This window comes from Elephas maximus, chromosome 1 (assembly GCF_024166365.1).
Source record: "Elephas maximus indicus isolate mEleMax1 chromosome 1, mEleMax1 primary haplotype, whole genome shotgun sequence".
Taxonomy (NCBI): Eukaryota; Metazoa; Chordata; class Mammalia; order Proboscidea; family Elephantidae; genus Elephas; species Elephas maximus.
Window position 1 is genome coordinate 78,035,317 of NC_064819.1, and position 16,611 is coordinate 78,051,927.

At 40.3% G+C, this 16,611-nt stretch overlaps 1 non-coding gene across 1 annotated transcript; it reads right to left on the reverse strand.

Moving 5' to 3' along the window:
• Positions 1–4,896: 4,896 nt before the first annotated feature.
• TRNAL-CAA (transfer RNA leucine (anticodon CAA)) lies at positions 4,897–5,003 on the reverse strand. The gene is made up of 2 exons: positions 4,966–5,003; positions 4,897–4,942 (listed from the first exon to the last, which is right to left on the reverse strand). It is a non-coding gene; the product is annotated as a tRNA-Leu (tRNA).
• Between the last annotated feature and the right edge of the window lie 11,608 nt (positions 5,004–16,611).

A 16,611-nucleotide genomic window follows, 5' to 3' on the forward strand; every position in this document is an offset into this window, starting at 1 on the left:
GTTCTTTCATAAGTCTGTTTGAGGGACCAGTGGAATCTGTCTGAGGTCTGAACAAAACATTTTATGATTATGCCCTAAGCTTCGTTTTTAGACCCTATTTTCTGCCAATCTCTTGGGTCTGCTGTTTTCCCAGAAGCCTTTTCTTATGTGGCATTGTTTGTCATCTGGAGGGGCTTGAAATGAGAAAGTTTTATTTTTTAATATACACCAAGTTGTGGTTCTTTTATACTTAACAATTCTACTTAACAATTCACCCATTTCATCTTAAAAAAACAAAACCACACCAAGTGCCAGTAAGTCCATTTCAACTCATAGCTTTACCTTAGGCAGCTAGAAAACGCCAGGGGTCACCTTCAACACATTGCCTGGAAATATCCTTAGCTAAATCATCCAGTTCATTGGGTATATTTTTTACCTTGTGTGTTACCACAGTAACACTGTTGCTAAACTTTCTGTCACTAGATGACAAGGGGCCCCTTTACTTCTGCTTCTAATAATAGTTTCCTCATTCTCCTGACTAGGCAACATAAAGTAATTTGTCTTCCCACTTTGGGGACCTTTTCACTAACTTTCTCCTGAAGGTCTTACCAGTTTCCAACTGCTGCCCAGTTCCAAAACCACATGCTTTAGGGTTTGTTACAGCAGTATCTCATTTGCAGGTAAGAAATACATATATATATACATATATATATACATACATACACATACACACTGGTGGTGTAGTCATTAAGAGCTACAGCTGTTAACCAAAGGGTCGGCAGTTCGAATCTGCCAGGCGCTGCTTGGAAACTCTATGGCCCTTTCCACTCTGTCCTATAGAATCGCTATGAGTTGGAATCGACTCGAGAGCACTGAGTTTTTTTTTTTTTTTGTAGTAATAGGGAACCCAAGGTTGAGAAGGGAGAGTGTTGACATGTTGTGGGGTTATTAACCAATGTCATAAAACAATATGTTTCAACCTGTCTGTCAGTTTGTCGTACTGTGGGGGCTTGCGTGTTGCTGTGAAGCCGGAAGCTATGCCACCAGTATTCAGATACCAGCAGGGTCACCCATGGAAGACAGGTTTCAGCTGAGCTTCCAGACTAAGACAGACTAGGAAGAAGGACCTGGCAGTCTACTTCTGAAAAGCTTTAGCCAGTGAAAACCTTATAAATAGCAGCAGAACATTGTCTGATATAGTGCTGGAAGATGAGCCCCCCAGGTTGGAAGGCACTCGAAAGATGACCTGGGAAGAGCTGCCTCCTCAAAGTAGAGTAGATCTTAATGAGGTGGATGGAGTAAAGCTTTCAGGACCTTCATTTGCTGACATGGTGCGACTCAAAATGAGAAGAAAGAGCTGCAAACATCCATTAATAACTGGAACCTGAAATGTACAAAGTAAGAATCTAGGAAAATTGGAGATCATCAAAAATGAAATGGAACTCATAAACATTGATATCCTAAGCATTAGTGAGCTGATACTCCCACCCATCTCATTTCTGCTATTCTTGGCAGATATATTACACATGTATTACATTTCTATATGTTGGTATTGGCCATTTTGAATCGGACAATCATACAGTCCACTATGCTGGGAATGACAACTTGAAGAGGAATGCTGTTGCATTCATCATCGAAAAGAATGTTTCAAGATCTATCCTGAAGTACAACCCTGTCAGTGATAGGATAATATCCATACGCCTACAAGGAAGGCCAGTTAATACGACTATTATTCAAATTTACTCACCAACTACTAGAGCCAAAGATGAAGAAATAGGAGCTTTTTATCAGCTGCTGCAGTCTGAAATTGATCGAACATGCAATCAAGAAGCATTGATAATTACTGGCCATTGGAATGCGAAAGTTGGAAACAAAGAAGAAGAATCAGTAGTTTGAAAATATGGCCTTAGTGATAGAAACAATGCCAGAGATCGAATGACAGAATTTTGCACGACTGACGACTTTTTCATTGCAAATACCTTATTTCACCAACATAAACGGTGACTATACACATGAACCTCACCAGGTGGAACACACAGAAATCAAATTTTCTACACCTGTGGAAAGAGACAATGGAAAAGCTCAATATCATCAGACAGAACAAGGCTAGGGGACGACTGTGAAACAGACCATCAATTGCTCATATGCAAGTTCAAGCTGAAACTGAAGAAAATTAGGGCAAGTCCACGAGAGTCAAAATATGACCTTGAGTATATCCCACCTGAATTTAGAGACCATCTGAAGAACAGATTTCACTCATTGAACACTAGTGACCAAAGACCAGACGAATTGTGGAATGACATCAAGGACATCATCCATGAAGAAAGCAAGAGGTCATTGAAAAGACAGGAAAGAAAGAAAAGACCAAGATGGATGTCAGAGGAGGCTCTGAAACTTGCTCTCGAACGTCGAGCAGCTAAAACGAAAGGAAGAATTGATGAAGTAAAAGAACTGAACAGAAGATTTCAAAGGGCCTCTCGAGAAGACAAAGTAGTATAATGACATGTGCAAAGAGTTGGAGATGGAAAACCAAAAGGGAAGAACATGCTCACCATTTCCCAAGCTGAAAGAATTGAAGAAAAAATTCAAGACTCAAGTTGCAATAGTAAAGGATTCCATGAGGAAAATATTAAATGACACAGGAAGCATCAAAAAAAGATGGAAGGAATACACAGAGTCACTATACCAAAAAGAATTAGTCGATGTTTAACCATTTCAAGAGGTGGCATATGATCATGAACTGATGGTACTTCTAGAAGAAGTCCAAGCTGCTCTGAAGGCATTGGTGAAAAACAAGGCTCCAGGAATTGATAGAATATCAATTGAGATGTTTCAACAAACAGATATAGCGCTGGAGGTGCTCACTCATCTATGCCAAGAAATATGGAAGACAACTTCCTGGCCAACTGACCAGAAAAGATACATATTTATCCCTATTCCCAAGAAAGGTGATCCAACCGAATGTGGAAATTATAGAACAATATCATTAATATCACATACAAGCAAAATTTTGCCGAAGATCATTCAAAAATGTCTGTAGCAGTATATCGACAGGGAACTGCCAGAAATTCAGGCGGGTTGCAGGAGAGAACGTGGAACCAGGGATATCATTGCTGATGTCAGATGGATCCTGGCTGAAAGCAGAGAATACCAGAAGGACGTTTACCTGTGTTTTATTGACTATGCTAAGGCATTCAACTGTATGGATCATAAAAAACTATGGATAACATTGCGAAGAATGGGAATTCCAGAACACTTAATTCTGCTCATGAGGAACCTTTGCATAGACCAAGAGGCAGTTGTTCATGCAGAACAGGGGCATACTGATTGGTTTAAAGTCAGAAGAGGTGTGTGTCAGGGTTGTATTCTTTCACCATACCTATTCAATCTGTATGCTGAGCAAATAATCCGAGAAGCTGGAGTATATAAAAATAACAGGGCATCAGCATTGGAGGAAGACTCGTTAACAACCTGTGTTGTGCAGAGGACACAACCTTGCTTGCTGAAAGTGAAGAGGATTTGAAGCACCTACTAATGAAGATCAAAGACCACAGCCTTCAGTTTGGATTGCACCTGAACACAAAGAAAACAAAAATGCTCACAACTGGACCAGTGAGCAATATCATGATAAACAGAGAAAAGATTGAAGTTGTCAAGGATTTCATTTTACTTGGATCCACAATCAACAGCCATGGAAGCAGTAGTCAAGAAATCAAAGGACATTGCATTGGGTAAATCTGCTGCAAGGAACCTCTTTAAAGTTTTGAAAAGCAAAGATGTCACCTTGAAGACCATGGTGTGTCTGAGGCAAGCCATGGTATTTTCAATGGCACCATATGCATGTGAAAGCTGAACAATGAATAAGGAAGACCAGAGAAGAATTGATGCCTTTGAATTGTGGTGTTGGCAAAGAATATTGAATGTACCATGGACTGCAGAAAGAAAGAACAAATCTGTCTTAGAAGAAGTAGAACCAGAATGCTCCTTAGAAGCAAGGATGGCGGGACTGCATCTTACATACTTTGGACATGTTGTCAGGAGGGATCAGTCCCTGGAGAAGGATTTCATGCTTGGCAGAGTACAGGGTCAGCGGAAAAGAGGAAGACCCTCAACGAGGTGGATTGACACAGTGGCTGCAACAATGAGATCAAGTATAGCAACGATTGTAAGGATGGGTCAAGACCGGGCAGTGTTTTGTTCTGTTGTGCATAGGGTCGCTACGAGTCGGAACGACTCCAAGGCATCTAACGACAACAACAGTGCCGATTATGGATTTATTTTCTCTCAGCCCCAAATCATCCTTTTCCCTTCTTTGTGAAAATAAATCTGAGTCTTTAAAGTAGTTTTCCTTTGCTTCCGAGCCCTGAGGATTTGCCTGGAGAGAATGCTGGCTAGATATTGCGGGAGGAAGAGGGCTTCTCTTCCTGGTGTCCAGGTGTTGCTTGACCTGTGGCTTCCCCAGCGCGCTTGCCCCTTGCATGGCTTTCTCCTGCATCAGGCGCCACGAGGCTTTACATTTCGTCCGAAAGACTCTGGAAACATTCCAGAATTCTCTAGTTCAGGTCTTTTCATTTGTCAGCTGTTTGGCTTGAGTTGCCAGAGATGCCTCTTTCTTTGCTATGTTTTGCTGTGAGATCGGTACAGAGTCGCTAGGCCCTTGGCAAGAGTGCTCGTGGCTGGGCATTTTTGAGGTAAGAAGGGTTGCATTATGGACGGTGGGAAGAGAGTAAAGGCCAAGAAACGGAGAGTGATGGCCTAGTACTTGCGGGGTGAGGGGCAGGATGTGGCGAGGCAGATAGGAAGAGCTGATTAAGAGCATGAGGAAAGTTAAGCCGGCAAGAGCAAGAAGAAATCTCCACTGTTGTGGGGTCCAAGCTTCAACTTTTAAAGAAGCCTGACAGGAACAAAACTGAACAGTGTCAGAAGTGGGATTCGAACCCACGCCTCCATATGGAGACCAGAAACCCCGAGCGCGGGAAGCGAAAGCTTGAGTCTGGCGCCTTAGACCACTCGGCCATCCTGACACGTCCTCTAACCCCTTTACAGGATGGCAACCATAAAAAATGACTGAAAACTGGTTTGTTCACAAAAGAGAAAAAGATTATTTCTAAAAACAGAAAAGCAGGAAAGAATACATTTTACAGAGAACCTGGAACTTGCCCTGGACAACAGAAATAATGCAATAAAAAAAAATTTTTTTTTTTTAAAGACCGGAGGCCACGCCACCCACCCCACGTCCCCTTTTCCCAATGACCCCAGCCCCGCCTCGCCCTAGCCTGCCCCTGAAGACCACGGAGTTACAGGATCCGCTTTAAAGAGTAGAGGCCTGGGGATGCAGATTTTATCCGCGCGGGGTTGAAATGGTCTTTCAGCAGCTTTCTGCGATGCCCACCCACAGTGTCTGTCGCCCACATTTTATTTCAAAAAGTTATATTAGTGGGGATTGGGCCCATGCTCGGGACTTAAATATTCCCTGTTCAACCCTGTTTCCGGCATTTTTACTTTTTCTGCAAGAGTACGCGTTTTCCACACTCCTCCAGTTTTCTTCCCTACGCACGCTCCCCTTCCACCCCAACCTCTTTTTCCCTTTCTTGTCTTCTCTGGTTGCCCTTTTCTTTCTCTCTCTCACATAATGTACCCCTCTTCTATTCTCTCTGCTGGCCGTGAAAGAAAGGATGTCAAATGAAAGTCAGAACGTGTTTAAAAAAAATAAATAAATAAATAAAAACGTCGCCCTCGAATCGTTTCCGACCCATAGAGACCTTATAGAACAGAGTAGAACTGCCCTTTAGGGTTTCCAAGGAGCGTCTGGTGCGTTTGAACTGCTGACCTTTTGGATAGTAGCCATTGCACTTAACCACTACGCCACCCGGGTTTCCAGGATGTGTGTATAGGATACATAATAAGAGAAGTATGAGACCATAGACAACAACAACAACAAGATCTTTGTCTTGGTGTCAAAGCTCTACATAGATGTTAGACAGCTAGATAGGTAGACAGACAGATAGACAGATAATAGATGATAGATGTATTCCTACAGGTTTGTTTAAGGTAAGAGGCATTCATTCCCTGTTCACTTTCCATTTTATCTCATAGTTAACTATTTATTAGGTAGGTCCCTAATTGATAGCTTTAGAGACTTCGTTTTCTGTGGAAGATAATCTAAGTATTGTCTGTAGGGATTCGAAAACAACTAATGCAAGATGCAGGTTTTTATTTAGTATATACACTGTACCTAAGACTCTCCTAGAGCTTTTGTTAAAACACAGATTTCTGGACGTGACCCCCAGAGATACTGATTTAGTAGGTCTAGAGTATGTTCCAAGAACATTGCATTTTTAGTGGGCTCCTGGGTGCTGCTGATACTACTGGTGAATGGACCACCCTTTGAGTAACACTCCTCTAAACCAATACTTCTCACACTGTAATGTGCATAGGAACTGGCCTCAATATTTTGCTAAAACGCAGATTCTCTTTCAGTAGATGTGAGTGTGTCTGGAGATTCTGTGCTTCTAACCATCTCCCTGGTGCTGCAGATGTTGCTGATACAGTGACCAGACTTGGAATAGAAAGCTCTCAATGATCCCCAAATATTGCTGTACATTGGAATCCCCGGCAGATCTTTTAAAAACTTTGATGCCTGAGTGGCATCCCATAGGAATTAAATCATATTGTCTGTGGGTGGGAGCCAGCAAACCGTTATTTCATAAATATCCTAAAGTGATTCCAATGTGCAAAGTTTGGGAAGCATAGCTCTAGGCCATTTCTTTGTCATTGGTATTCTGATTATGCTACTCATGTGCTTATACTCTTTATTGTATATAATAAAATAAAGTCTATTTTTATAGGGCAAAAATCCGACCATAATCTAGCATAGATCGTGTTTAACACCATCCACCATGTAACAAGAGTAAAGTAATTTTGTGTTTCTTCTCCACGCTATGCAGTCACCACAGAATACCAAAATGTACTGTGAGAATGATATGTTTTACATCTTAGGAAAGTATGGCTATTTGCTTGGCACCTTCCATAGCTCTAATTTATTAAATCATCTATTATTCATATGTAAGAAGCAAAACTTACACTCTTGGCCAAAAAAAAAAAAAAGTATATATATATATATATATATATACACATATGTTAAGAAGTGAAGTTATTATAGGCTAATTAACATAAATTATCTAAATATATTAGTAATTAAAATCTGTTGGCATCTATTATGTGCTGAATTTTGGAAAAACTTGATAATGTAAAAATAGAAACAAAAATTTGTTTCATTACTCTTTTAGGTGAAAAAATTTTTAATTATTTTTTTATTGTACTTTAAATGAAGGTTTACAAAACAAACTAGTTTCTCATCAAAAGGTTAGTACACACAATGTTGTATGACATTGGTTAATACCAAGACATGTCAACAATCTTTCTTCTAAACACTGGGTTCCTTATTACCAGCTTTCCCAACCCCTCCTGCCTTCCAGTCCCTGCCCCAGGACTGGGGTGCCCTTTTAGTCTTGTTTTGTTCCATGGGCCTTCAATCATTGGCTGAAGGGTGAACCTCAGGAGTGACCTCATTACTGAGCTGAAAGGGTGTCCCGGGGCCCTACTCTCAGAGTTTCTCCAGCCTCTGTCAGGCCAGCAAGTCTGGTCTTGCTTTTGGAGTTAGAATTTTGTTCTACATTTTTCTCCAGCTCTAGAGACCCTCTATTGTGATCCCTGGCCGAGCAGTCAGTGGTGGTAGCCAGGCACCGTCTAGTTGCACTGGACTCAATCCGATGGAGGCCATGTTAGATGTGGTCCCTTAGTCCTTGGGACTAATCTTTCCCTTGTGTCTTTAGTTTTCTTCATTATTCCTTGCTCCCAAAGGGGTGAGATCAGTGGAGTGTCCTAGGTGGCCGCTCACAGGCTTTTAAGACCCCAGATGCTACTCAGCAAAGTAGAACGTAGAACATTTTCTTTATAAACTCTGTTATGCCAATTGAGCTAGATGTTCCCCAAGACCACTGTCCCCACAGCCTTCGGCCCAGCGATTTGGACGTTCAGGGAGTTTGGATGTGTCTATGGAACTACCATAAGCTTTCCTTGTACGGGCTGTGCTGGCTTCCCCAGTATTCTATACTGTCTTACCCGTCACACAAGTTACCACTTATCGCATCTCCAACCCTTCCCTCTCCTGTAACCATCAAAGATTGTTTCTTTTTGTATGTAAACCTGTTCATTAGTTTTTATAGTAGTGGTCTCATACAATATTTGTCCTTTTGTGATTGGCTTATTTCACTCAACATAATGCCCTGCAGATTCATCCAAGTCATCCATGTTACGAGATGCTTCACAGATTCATCATTGTTCTTTGTCATTGTGTAACACTGCATTGTGTATATGTACCAGAGTTTGTCCATTCATCTGTTGATGGGCATCTAGGCTGTTTCTATATTTTACTATTGTGAACAATGCTGCAGTAAACATGAGTGTGCTTATGTCTATTTGTGTGAGAACTCCTATTTCTCTAGGATATATTCCTAAGAGTTGGATTGATGGATCATACGGTATTTTTATTTCTAGCTTTCTAAGGAAGCGTCATCACATTTTCAAAAAATGGTTGTATCATTTGCATTCCCACCAGCAGTGCATGAGTTTGGATCTCCCACAGCCTCTCCAACATTTGTTATTTCCTGTTTCATTGATTTGTGCCAATAACGGTGGGAAGAGACGGTATCGCATTGTAGTTTTGATTTGCATTTCTCTAATGGCTAGAGATCATGAGCATTTCCTCCTCTGTCTGTTGGCTGTTCGAATGTCTTCTTTGATGAAGCATCTGTTCATTTCCTTTGTCCATTTTTTTATTGGCTTATTTGTCTTTTTGTTGTAGAGGTGCTGGATTTTCTCGTAGATTTTGAAGAATAAATCTTTGTCTGTTTTGTTATAGCCAAAATTTTTTCCCAGTCTCTAGTTTCTCTTTTTACTTTTTTGATGAAGTCTTTTGATGAGCATAAGTCTTTAATTACTAGAAGATTCCAGTTATCTCGCTTATCCTCTGAACCTTGTGTGTTGTTGGTTGTGATTTGTATTTTTTTTTTAATGCTGTGTATTAGGGCCTCTAGTGTTGATCCTGTTTTTTCTTCTATGAACTTTATAGATTTTGGCTTTATATTTAGGTCTTTGATCCATTTTGAGTTAGTTTTTGTATATGGTGTGAGGTATAGGTCTTTTTTCATTTTTTTTGCAGATGGACTTCCATATTTCCTAGTACTATTTGCTAAAAAGACTGTCTTTTCCCCATTTGATGGACTTTGGGCCATAGGTGACCATAGGTGGATGGATTTACATCTGTGTGCTCAATTCTGTTCCATTCGTCAATGTATCTGTCCTTGTAGCTGTTTCAGCTGACTACCACAGCTGTATATTAATTAGGTTCTGAGGTCAGGTAGTGGGAGTCCTCCTACTTCATTCTTCTTCTTCAATAGTGCTTTACTTATTCAGGGCTTCTTCCCTTTCCATATAAAGTTAATGATACGTTTTTCCATCTCTTTAAAGAATGTTGTTGATATTTGGATCGATATTACATTGTATCTGTAAATCACTTTGGGTAGAGTTGTCATTTTTACAATGTCGAGTCTACCTATCCATGAGCGTGGTATGTTTTTCTGTTTATGTAGATCTCTTTTGGTTTCTTGCAGTAGTGTTTTATAGTTTTCTTTGTATAAGTCTTGTATATCCTTGGTTAGATATATTCCCAAGTATCTGGGGGGGGGGCGGAGTTGGATATTATAAATGGTATTGTTTTCTGGGTTTCATCGTTCTCTTTATTGGTGTATAGGAATCCAAATGATTCTTGTATACTCCTACTCTGCTGAACCTTTCTGTTACTTCCAGTAGTTTTCCTGTGGAGCCTTTTGGGTTTTCTATGTATAGTATCATATCATCTGCAAATAGGGGTGGTTTAAATTCTCATTACTAATTTGGATGCCCTTTATTTCTGTTTCTTGCCTTATTTCTCTAGCTAGGACTTTCAACACAATGTTAAATAGGAGTGGTGATTAAGGGCATCCTTTTGGGTGAAATTTTAAAAGCCTCTGACGACTCCTGATATTAATACAATTACATTTTTTAATATACCTATTGGCTTTTAAAAGCTGGGCTAATTTAATACTAAGACAATGATGCATTTATTGATTTAAATATCTTTTAAAAATAATTGTTCAACACTGAATTTATTTGTCACTAGAAAGTAAGCCCTTGAAAGGCAAGATTTCTTTTTTTAATCTCACGATAAAGGAACCAGGCAGATTTAACCAGTTCAAAGGAAAATCCAAAGAACAGAGACAGTTACAGATGAGGACTATTGAAGCAAAAGTGAGAATGGATACAAAGTTAACCTCTTCCACAGTAAAGCAACCAAACCAGGAGGACAGAAACTATTTGTAGACAGAACAGAGTTTACTCAGCTATAGACAAGAACTGTTTTGTATTGCTATCAGTTTTTTCATATTTACACAGTTGGGCATTGAATCAGAATAGGTAGATAACCCAGAGGGGTATCTTCTAGACAATGCATCATTTTCCACTGACCCAGGACTTTTTATCCTACTGTGTTAATTAAACTATTTATGGGTTTTTTATCCCTATTTATTTATTTTTTATTGTGTTTAATGTGAAAGTTTACAGTGCAAATTAGCTTCTTATTCAAAAATTTCTACACATTGTTTTGTGACATTGGTTGAAATTCTAGCAATATGTCAGCACTCTCCCTTTTTCAATTTGCACGCAGGGTTCCCCATGTCCATTCCTCCAGATCTCCTGTCGCTTCCTGCCTTCTCATCTTTGCTTTTGGGTAGGTGTTGCTCATTAGGTCTCCTATACTTCATTGAACTAAGAAACATGTTCCTCACATGTGTTCTTGATTGTTCTGTAGGCCTGTCTGATCTTTGGCTAAAAGGTGGATTTAGGGAGTGGCTTTAGTTCTGTCTTAGCAGGGTGTCAGAGGGCCATAGTTTCAGGGGTACTGATTAAATCTTTGTTCATTGAAAAACAATTACCATTATAAAAGACAAAAAAGGTCCTGGTGCCAATAAAATGTTTGCTTTCTAACATCTAATTTCATGAACATTAACTGTTTTTTTCTCCTTTATACAGTAGTTTTATCTTTTTATGCCTGAGCTTGGACAGAATTGTTTCTGGTTATTCGAAAACCAAATACATGCTAGATGGTATAATTTATAAAGGCAAAATTAGAAAAGTGTTAGCCTTCATCTCTTTCCACAAACCCCGGGCTACTGGAATCACAGTAATATAAAAATTATAATTTTTTGTGCTTTTCAGTGAAAACGTTTTTTCCCAATAAAGGAAAGATACTGAAAGGGTTGTATTGGGAGGAATCAAAACAGATGAAAATACGGAAATACTAAAGTCATGTTAATGTAGACATTAAGCTGTGGGGGTGGTTTCGATTCTCACGTTCAGTACAATGCTCACATAAATCAAAAAGATACGTCTACTTCAGGTAACCTTAAAAACCAATATTTTAAAAATAATCTCTAGAACAAACATTACCTAGAAGTTATTAGTTGTCTTGCAATAAGGTTTAAAATACTCACGGTTTTACTATGGCTCCTGATGCAAATTGGAAACTATTTCCTAATATCCTGGATTTTTAAAATAAGCTTTGGATTGGCCTTTTATGGAAATGATATTTTAGCTTGGTTTCTACAGTGAAACAGAGGCAGAATGTAGCATTTCCTTACCAAATGCTAGAGTCAGTAAATATGGTTAGACTATATCAGTGTGTTAGACATCCCAACTAGAGTGTGTGGTGGGAATGGTGGTGGGAAGTGAAACCAAATGCTCAGCTAAAAGATAAATCCAGTGAAAACAGAAGAGTGTGCATATATAAAACCTAAAACTGGGAAATCCTTGTGTCAGATTGAATAAAAATATCATTTTTATTTACTCTAAACAGAATAATTTTTAAATTCATTTTTGGAAATCAGTCAACTTTCCAGAAATGATTACTGTTTTGTTTTTGTCTCTTATTCCAGGGATTGGACCTCAGCTTTACTGGTAGGCTAAACTCAGTGAAATTATCCCCTGAGGGTAATAAGGTTCTAGGGACTGATTCACATTAAAAGGGGTCACAGGAGCCTGATGTTATAAATCAAAATACAATTTGTTAACTTGGAGGGGAGTTTATAATTTTTCAAGACTGGTACTCATAGCCAGATTTCAGGCCACCTTGATGCTGGTCATGAGGTTCTCTAGAGGATGACTCAGTAGTGAGAAAGGGGTCTGGTGGCATATCATCAAAGGAAAAGAAAATAACACTTAAGGGATATTTCATCCAGGTTATGGAAAATCCTGATGAACTGGCCAAGGGTTTTTGTTTTTTTTTTCAATTTTGTTGTGTTTTTGGTGCATGTTTATAGCTCAGATTAGGTTTTCACTTAAAAATTTTATACACAAACTGTTTTGTGACATTAGTTACCATCCAAGGTTATTTTTTAAAGGAGATTCTTATATGTTGTTCTGTATCATGTTGCAAGAGCCCAACAATTACAGCTAAATTATCTACCACATCTTTCAGGATACAGAGAATGATAAGATATAAAAAAGAATGTAACATGCTTTATGCCATTCTGACTTCTTAACTCTTATTCTGTCTAATTCTCTTCCAATTAAGAGACAATTATGAATCTCCTATCATGTGTTTAGCACTAGATGTGGCTCTGGAGAAAACATACATAGTTCCTGCCCTCAAGTGGTTGGAGTTTGAAGGAAGAGACAAGCTGGTAAGACATACAATTTCACTTCAGTTAGTACAGTGACAGAAGCATTTCAAGATATTATGGCAGAAAAAATCATAGCATTTTTGAAGTTTATTGGATACTTTAAATTAATCATACCACCTTTTCATGTACAAAACCCATGTTGGAAGCTCAGAGATTTTTTTGTTTTCGTTGTTATTGGTTTGTTTTTTGTTCATATATATAAAAAGAAGCAAATAAGCAAAAAATTGTACCCACCTAAATGATAAATTTCTTCTCTGCCCTCCTATCTCTTTTTTCCCTCATATATAACTTCTATTTATGGTTCAAAATTCTGTTCCATTGTCCCTGCTCTCTGAATTCCTTCGTGTCTGAGGATGGGTTCTCTAGAGAAGCAAAACCAGTAAAGCATATAAAAATATACAGAGAGTGAAACATTTCTATCAAGGAAATGGTTCACACACTTGTAGAGGCTGTAACGTCTCAATTCCATGGGTCAGGAAAGAGTATTCTCCTGATTCATGAAGCCTCAGGTGCTGGAGAGACCAAGATCAGCAGGCCAGAAGCAGATTTGTTGCTGACAGACTGTGAAGATCAATGAATCCCAAGATCAGCATGCAAGACAGCAGGTAAGCTGCTAACTCAAGCCCCAAGAACTGAAGGTCAAATAAACAGCAGCCAGCTGCATGATCCAGAAGGAGCAAAAGCTCCCCAGCCTTGCCAGAATGTCCTCCCACACTCAGTGTAGCTGACCTTCCCAAGGAAGCTCCCCTTAAACTGACTGGTTACTCACAGCAGATCCCAACATGGGGGTGATCATATATTAAATCTCAACAAGGAAGTGATCGCAGCACTATACGACTACAAAAATATGAGACTCATGGCCCAGCCAAATTGACAAACAATCTTAACCATCACAGTCCACCACTTGGCACCTTGGCACCTGTACACACCTTTTTGAACCATACATAATTTCTGAATAAAGACAATTATCAAGTCATACTTGGGCCTAAAATGATGGAATGAACATACATACAACTGAAAATGCAATAACCCTCTTTATATCTTATAGTCTGCACCTGGTCATGTGCCTCTAGCTGGTATTTACAGCTACATTCTTCTATCATCCATTCCCTATTCCCTTTTCGTTCAGCAAGCACCTCAGCTGGCCGTGGTGTTTTGCCTGATGCGGTGACCTAAACTTTCATTCCTGAAGGGTCTGGGCCATTATTATGTTGGAATTGGGTTGCTGTAGTTTTCCATTGACTTTAATAATCACAAGGCATGGTAGTACTAAGAGATGCCCCCATGGGACCTCCTGCATCCCAGACAAACTCTTCTTTACCTCTGCAATGTTATATCAGTTCAATTTCCTCTTGGTAATCAGGTTCAATCACACCACCCAGTATGATAACTCCCTTCTTTGCCTGTTGATCTAGAAGCATAAGTAACCCAAAGTGGCCAGCTGGTATTCTTAGCTTCCAGTTCAGTGGAATCAGTCAGGTGACTCCTGCTGGGAGCATTACTCCTTTGAACTAAGACTTCTAGACCTGCAGAACATAAAGACAAGGGCACAGGAAACAAAAATCTTGTGAGTGGTTCACTAGGGGTAATAGTGAGTGGTGCCACTCCCCTTTACACCCCTGGATTCCTGGACCCATGAATCCTGGCGATGGGAAATATAGCACAATATATTGAATGCTGGTTTAGAGTGTACACAGCCTCCTGGGGAACATTGCCCCAGCCCTGCAAAGTATAGCCACCAAGTTGGCAGCATAATTGTGTCTTTAGGAGGCCATTACATCATTCTATCAAGACAACTGTTCAGGATGATGAGGAAGATGGTAAGACCAGTGAATTCCATGATCAGGGTCCCGCTGATATAATTCATTTGCTGTGAAGCGAGTCCCTTGATCAGAACTAATGTCGTGTGGGATGCCATGACGGTAGATAACGCATTCTGTAGGTACACATATGGTAGTTTTGACAGAACCATTTCACACAGGGAAGGCAAATCAATATCCAGAGTAAGTGTCTATTCCAGTAAGAACAAAATGTACTTTCCATGATGGAAGTGGTCCAATGTAATCAACTTGCCACCAGGTTGCTAGCTAATCATCTTGAGGGATGTTGCCGTATTGGGGGATTCAATGTTGGTCTCTGCTGCAGGCAGACTGGGCATTCAGTAGTGGCTATAGCCAAGTCGGCTTTGGTGAGTGGAAGTCCATGTGGCTGGACCATATATACCCTCCATCCCTGCCACAACGGCCACTTTGTTCATGAGCCCAGTGAACAATGATGGAAGTTCCTGGAAAAAGAGGATGAGTAGTTTCCATAGAACGCATCATCCTATTCACTTGATTTTTAAAATCCTTCTCTGCAGAGGTAACCATAGGGTGAGAATTCACGTAAGACACAAATATCTTCACTTCTTTGGCACACTCAGACAGGTGTGTCAACATACTTCTTCCCCAGAAATCCTTGTCTCCAATTTTCCAGTCATGTTCCTTCCAAGTTCCTGACCATCAAGCCAAAACATTGGCCACTGCCCATGAATCAGTACGTAATTGGACATTGGGCCATTTCTCCTTCCAAGCAAAATGAAGGACCAGGTGCACTGCTCCAAGTTCTGCCCATTGGGAGGATTTTCCTTCACCACTGCCCTTCAGGGAGGTCCCAGAAAAGGGCTATAGTGCTGCCGCTGTCCACTTCCGAGTGGTGTGTGCATATCACCGAGAAACATCTATAAACCAGGCAGGAGTTTTCTCTTCCTGAGTCAACTGATCATAAGGAACTCCCCATGAGGCCACAGGTACAGATGGGGATATGGAAGATCATGTGATAGAAGTGGAGACCACAGACACTTGGGCCTCTTCCTCATGCAGGTTACTTGTCCATTCAGGTCCTGCTCAGGCCAAATCCCTATACACTACTTCCATTTAATGATGGACTGCTACTATGCACATTCAACTTTATGATCCTGTGGGTCAGACAACACCCAGTTCATGATGGGCAGCTCAGGCTACGTGGTGACTAGATGTCCAATGGCTAAGTATTCAGTCTCTACTAAGGCATAGTAACAACCCAAATCTGTTTCTCAAAAGGAGAGTAGTTATCTGCAGAGGATGGCAGGTCTTTGCTCCAAAGTTCTAGGGGTCTGCACTGTGATTCACCAATAGGGGCCTGCCAAAGACACCAAATGGCATCTGTACCTGCCATGGACACCTAAAGCAACATTGGATCAGCTGAATCATATGGCCCAAGTGGCAGAGTGGCTTGCACAGTAGGCTAAGCCTGCTTCAGAGCCTTCTCTTGTTCTGGGTCTGTCATGGATTGAATCATGTCTCTCCCAAAAATATGTGTAATAGTTGGTCTGGGCCATGATTCCCAGTATTGTGTGATTTTCCTATATGTTGTAAATCCTGTCTCTATGATGTTAATGACAGAGGATGGGCAGCAGTTGTGTTAGTGGGGCAGCAGTTGTGTTAGTGGGGCAGCAGTTGTGTTAGTGAGGCAGTACTCAACCTACAGGATTGCATTATGTCTTGAGGCAATCTCTTTAGATATAAAAGATAGAAGGAAACAGAGAGACAGGGGACCTCATACCACCAAGAAAGCAGTTTCAGGAGCAGAGTGCATCCTTTGGATCTACACAAAGAAGCTCCTAGTCCAGGAGAAGATTGATGAGAAAGCTGATGGCGATAGAAAGCCTTCCCCTGGAGCTGATACCCTGAATTTGGACTTTTAGTCTACTTTACTGTGAAGAAATAAATTTCTCTTTATTAAAGCCATCCACTTGTAGTATTTTTGTTATACCAGCACTAGATAACTAAGACAGGGTTCCACTCAGAACTAGCAGCTTTACGAGTCACCTAAT